General features: G+C 39.0%; 1 long non-coding RNA gene across 1 annotated transcript; it reads right to left on the reverse strand.

Moving 5' to 3' along the window:
- Nucleotides 1–324: 324 nt before the first annotated feature.
- LOC134344849 (uncharacterized) lies at nucleotides 325–5,523 on the reverse strand. The gene is made up of 3 exons (XR_010017540.1): nucleotides 5,465–5,523; nucleotides 2,953–3,000; nucleotides 325–445 (listed from the first exon to the last, which is right to left on the reverse strand). It is a non-coding gene; the product is annotated as an uncharacterized LOC134344849 (long non-coding RNA).
- Between the last annotated feature and the right edge of the window lie 570 nt (nucleotides 5,524–6,093).

Raw genomic sequence — 6,093 nt, forward strand, 5'->3', positions numbered from 1 at the left:
GGTTGGCACAACAATGTGGGCCGAAGAGCCTGTACTGTGTTGTACTATTCTATGTTCTATGCTCTATTAAATCTCTCTATCTCTATCCGTCAATGGAACACACCAATAACCTTTTAACAAATCTATCTTTGTAAGGAACTTTACTTTTCCCACTTTATCCACACAATCATCCACTCTTGGGATTGGATATGCATCAGATTTGTCACAGCATACCTCTGGAAATCAGTACAAAACCAAATACTACTGTCTGGCTTAGGCACCATAACATACGGTGAACTCCAATTCGAATTAGAAGGTCTAATAATAGTATTCTCTAATATATACTTAATTTCTTGTTCAGCAAGTTCACATTTTTCCATGTTCATCCGATATGGATGTTGCTTTATGGGTTTGGCATCTCCAACATCTGCATCATATGAAGCTACTTTGGTTCTTTTAGGAGCATCTGGAAATAAATCCTTATATTTTAAAATTAACTGATTCATCTGCTGCCTCTGCTCTTGCTGTAAGTGAGCTAATTTCTCATCAATATTTTCCAGAATTGTTGAGTTTGTTAAACTGGCAGAAATAATGTTGGGTTTAAAATGAGTTTCAGATGAATCATCCATTAAGTTCCAAGTGGGATCAGACTCATTATTATTGACCAGAACAGTCATAGTAGCAGACTGTTTCTCATAATATGGTTTTATTATATTTGTATGATACACCTTCTTTGATCTGGTGTTTTTATTACATAATCCACATAATTAATTTTAGATATAACCTCGTAAGGTCCATGAAATTTAGCTTGTAAAGGGTTTGTTTGCACCTTATCTCCAGGCTTAAATGACCTAATTCTAGCTTCCTTATCATATTTTCATTTTCTCCTGAGCCAATTTTAAATTTTCCTCAGCTAAGCAACAAGCTTTATGCAATCTTTCCTTAAATTTTAAAACGTAATCCAGCAAATTAGTATGTACCTCTTTATTAATCCACTGTTCTTTTAACAAGGCCAAAGGTCCTCTAACTCAATGCCCAAACACAAGTTCAAAAGGGCTAAAACTTAGGGATTCCTGCACTGACTCCTGTACTGCAAATAGAAGTAAATGTATGCCTCATCCCAGTCGTTTTCATTTTCCACAAAATATGTCCTAATCATGGTTTTGAGGGTAGAATGGATCCTCTCCAAGGCTCCTTGCAATTCTGGATGGTATGCAGATGCGGTAATCTGTTTTGCTCCCAGTTTATAAACTATCTGCTGGAACAATCCAGACATAAAATGAATACCTTGATCAGATTGTATTTTCTTAGGCAACCCAAAATAAGTAAAGAGTTTTATAAGAGCTTTTATTACAGTTTTAGCCATTATATTCCTAAGGGGTGTTTCCTCTGGAAACCTAAACACTGTGCACTTGATGGTCAGCAAATATTGATAGCCCGCTTTAGTTTTTGGCAATGGGCCCACACAATCTATAATAATTTTGGAAAACGGTTCACCAAATGCGGGAATAGGTTGCAGTGGTGCCACTGGAGTAACTTGATTAGGTTTACCCACAATTTGACATGTATGACACGTTCTTCAAAAATGTTGCTACATCTTTTCTTAAACTAGGTCAGTAAAAATGTTTAGAAACCTTGTTCATAATTTTCTTTACCCGTAAATGGCCACCCAAAAGAATACTATGAGCCGTAGTTAAATTCTCATTTTGATAAACTTTAGGAACTACTCCTGGTGATTAACTTCCCATTCTTCACTTGCAGGAATTGTAGGTAATCTCCACTTCCTCATTAGTACTCCCTTTTCAAAATAATATCCTACTGGCACCTTCTCAATTTCACTAACTGGAAGAGCTTGTTCTTTTAATTTAACTATCTCAGGATCTCTACCCTGCTCTGAAGTTTCTCTGAAGGTAAGAAAGTTTCTGACACATCCTGAAAATTTGCAAACCGAGTTGAACTGTCATGGATAACAACCTTACCCTGTACCTCAGTCTTCTTAGCCATAGCTCAGGATACAACACAGGAAGTATCCGTGTTAGAATTCCTCTGTGGTTCCTCAGAAATAGGCTTTATTGTCAACTGTACATCAGGAAAAACTTGTCCATTAGCTAAGTCATTCCCTAACAACAGAGCAACATCATTTACAGGTAAACTGGGTTGTGATCCTACTTTAACAGGCCCTGTAACTAACCCTGACCTTAAATTTACTCTACGCAAATTGCTCCAGTATCCCTAAGAATTTTTATTGGCACCAGAGTGGATCCCTCTTTCAAGGATACAAATCCTTCAGCTATAAAATGATTATATCCCCTCTTAACTCTGACAAAGCTTTATTTGTATTTATCAAACCCTGTGGATTTACAGGTGTTGCAATATGTTGCACACAAGCATCTGGGACTGCCTCCTTCTCCTTCTTCTTCAGTCAGAAACAGTTAGCTATTACGAGACCAGGTTTCTTGTAATAATTACAAATAGGATCAAAATGTCTTTCCTTCACATTTATCCCTTCATCCTTACTTTTCTCACTAACTTCTGATTTAATTTCTGGTTTACCTTGACTCTCTGTGCTATTTTTCCTTGTAAAAGTTCTACCCGGAGGAAATTTATTCTTACGGATTAAAGCATACTCATCAGCTAATTTAGCAGACTCCTGCAATGTAGCAGTGTCCCTCTCATTTAAGTACGCCCTTACTTTAACAGGGATGCTCCTTTTAAATCCCTCCATTAAAATCAACTCTTTTAATTTATTATACTCCCTATTCACATTTTTAGGGGAAACCCATCTCTCAAAACACACAGATTTATCATAGGCAAACTCCACACAAGTTTTTTCCACAAATTTCTTCAAATTTCTGAAACTTTCTCTATAAGCTTTCGGAACCAGTTCATACGCTTTCAGTATATGCTGCTTCACAATATTATAATCAAGTGCTTGCTCAGTAGTTAAAGCTGTATAAACTTGTTGTGCCTTACCTCTAATTACACTTGGTAACATCACTGGCCATTTATCTTTCAGCCACCCTGAAATCAAAGCAACAATTTTGAAATGTTAGAAATATTTGTCCACTTCTGCTTCCTTGAATGGAGGAGCAATATAACTTCCCGACTAGCGGCAAACTGTTTCCTAAGACCAGAAGCCTGAGTGTCGGACCCTAACTGCTCTATTGCTAGCTCAAACTCCTTCTGCTTATTTTCAGCTTCTAACCGACTTCATTCCAAGTCAGTTTCTAATTGTTTCTGTTTTAAGTCAGCTTCTACTCTAAGCTTTTCTAACTCTACCTGTTCCAGGTGTAACTGGATCGCTGCTTACAGGGAACCCATCTAACTCCACTTCATCAAAAACTCCTGAATTTATATAGTGTTCCACGATTTTCCTCTGAATTACTGGCTTTGTTGTAACCTTCAAAATTCCTTTAAGGTCCAAACTTCTAGCAATATTGGATACATCATCCTTTTTCGCCTTCCCTGATAACTCCGGGTCTGGTGATGCCAATGTCAATGTCAACTCGTCAATGTTCATTGCTGCCAAATACCACCCACAGACCAATCAAACAAAAGAATCGGGTATTTCCCTTTTCCAAATCAGATTGATAATTAAACAAGTACTTAAGCTCAAAATTGGATCAATTCACAATGAGCCCCCCTATTTTGTCACATGACCAGCATCAATGAATATAGAATTGAGTCAGGTTTTATAAACAAACATAAACATTTATTAAACTCTGCTCAACAATAGCGAAAAGTATTCAAACGACTAACTTAACCGGAAATTAACTGCTATACGGCAACTCTGGAACAGTTGTTATAGTGGTAAATTCGAACACAGTCTTAAAGTGGTAAATTCGAACACAGTCTGAAAATGGTAAATTCGAAAGTCCAAGTGATTTACATAGTCAATAAGCAGAGACTTCTCTGGTTACAGATTTCTTCAAAGACGTGATGTTACTGCTGATTCTGTCCAAAGGATTCACAACGAAGGAAATAAAACAGCTTAAAGGAACTGACCTTTTCCTGGAGAACGAACACTGCAAAAAACCTTTTTGATCTTACAGGGGTTATCTCAGATGCAGGTCACTATTTCTGAATGAAGATTCAATAAGGTCGATCCTGTATTCCAGGGGTCCCCAACCTTTTTTGCACTGCGGACTGGTTCAATGTTGACAATATTGCAGACTGATGAACCGGCTGACCTGGGGGGGGGGGGGGGCGGCGACGGGTAGGGTTGCCGTCGGACAAGAGTAGCAGTCAAATATGTTGAGTTTACCCCAAGAAAGACTACAATTACCATGAGGCCATGCGCGGGCACCAGTGCGCATGTGCATACATGTAACATGCTGAATTTTCTCTACAAATCGTTTTTGGCAATTCTGTCCAGGAGGGGTGTGTTAATCACAACCGCAATATAGGTGATAAATTGCTAATACACACAATTTTGTTTCTAATAGGGTTTATCTAACGAATTTAATATTAAACACGCAGCGTATATTTTCCTCGCATGAATATAGTGATGTCAATTATCAGGGGAGCTTGAAGTAAGTGTTGAACGAACTTCCATTAGAAGTGGTAGAGGCAGGTTCGATATTATCATTTAACGAAAAATTGGATAGGTATATGGACAGGAAAGGAATGGAGAGTTATGGGCTGAGTGCAGGTCGGTGGGACAAGGTGAGAGTAGCATTTGGTATGGACTAGAAGGGCAGAGATGGCCTGTTTCCGTGCTGTAATTGTTCTATGGTTATATAAGTAAGTCAATAGCACCATAACATTTTAAGTAACATTTGGATATTAAACACACAGCACATATTTTCCCCATATGAATATATAAAATCATTGCATCACACCAATATTCCTGAATCAGTGGGAGCCCTGGGCTTGTTTTCCTGCAACAAGATGGTCCTGCCGAAGGGTGATGGGAGACAGTGATACTCGAAGGGGGTTCCTTATGTCCAGTCTATTCCGCAATTTAGTTTTCGTTGCATTCATTGCAGAGATATGTTGGAAATGGAAGCAACGTTTTCAGTGCTTTCGTGGCTCTCTCAGGATATTCAGCCTTGACTTTGATCCAGAATGCCGGCAGATTATGTCAAACCTACTTTTCAGCCCGCCGTCATTTGCAAGCTCGAGGAGTTGATCTCCTTCCTGCGCTGACATAGATGACGCGCGGGTTATGACCTTGCGTGCGTTCAAGCTCAACAGTGGCCCTGACAGGGAATGAGGAAAGGTGCAGCTGACTCATATCGCCAAATCATATCGTTTCCTCGCAGCCCAGTAGCACATGCTTTGCGGCCCGGTACCGGTCTGCAGCCCGGTGGTTGGAGACTGCTGCTGTATTCAACCGCCGAACGACATTAACTGTACTCAATCCTTCAGGTTCCCGTACTTTAGTAAGGTCTTCACTCACCAATACTAGACTGTAAAGGTAAATCAAAAATACACCAAACAAAACTGACAGCAATCGGCGAAACTGCCAGCACAACGATCTTACCTTGCAATAGAAAGTAAAACTCCCCTTTAAAATGAAACTGCGTCATGAGACGAATATGCAGCATAATGCAGTAACTGACAAATTAAACAACGAAATAAACTGCGTAACAACAAGAGTTTCCCGTTATATACCTGTTGAGAATATGTCATCACGTGACTTTACACTGGCAGGAAAATTACATCACCTCACCATCACAAGAGCTTTACATCATGCTCACAAGATTCTCAATTACGTCATGGTCATAAGACAGTCACAAGATATCCACGAGGTATGTAACATGTGGCAATTACAACCAATTCAAAAAAAAATGTGACTCACCACAGGAAATGTCCATTTGATCATTTGAAGGAAAGTGGTCATTATTGTATTTTGCACTGGAAAATGATCCAATTTATAGTGGCAGAGCACGAAGAGAGTAAGTATTACGCAAATTTAAGGTTTGAAATTTAACCCTTTAGGTGAGTGTAGGATGCTTAGGAGAAATGTCAGAAGTAGTGTTTTTATACACAGAGAGTGGTAGGTGCCTGGAATGAACTGGCAGCTGTGGTGCTAGAGGCTGATGCATTCGGGATATTTAAGACACTCTTAGAATGGCAATGGATAGAAGAAACTTAGATGACCATAAGACA

The sequence above is a fragment of the Mobula hypostoma genome, chromosome 4, assembly GCF_963921235.1.
Source record: "Mobula hypostoma chromosome 4, sMobHyp1.1, whole genome shotgun sequence".
Classification (NCBI taxonomy): domain Eukaryota; kingdom Metazoa; phylum Chordata; class Chondrichthyes; order Myliobatiformes; family Myliobatidae; genus Mobula; species Mobula hypostoma.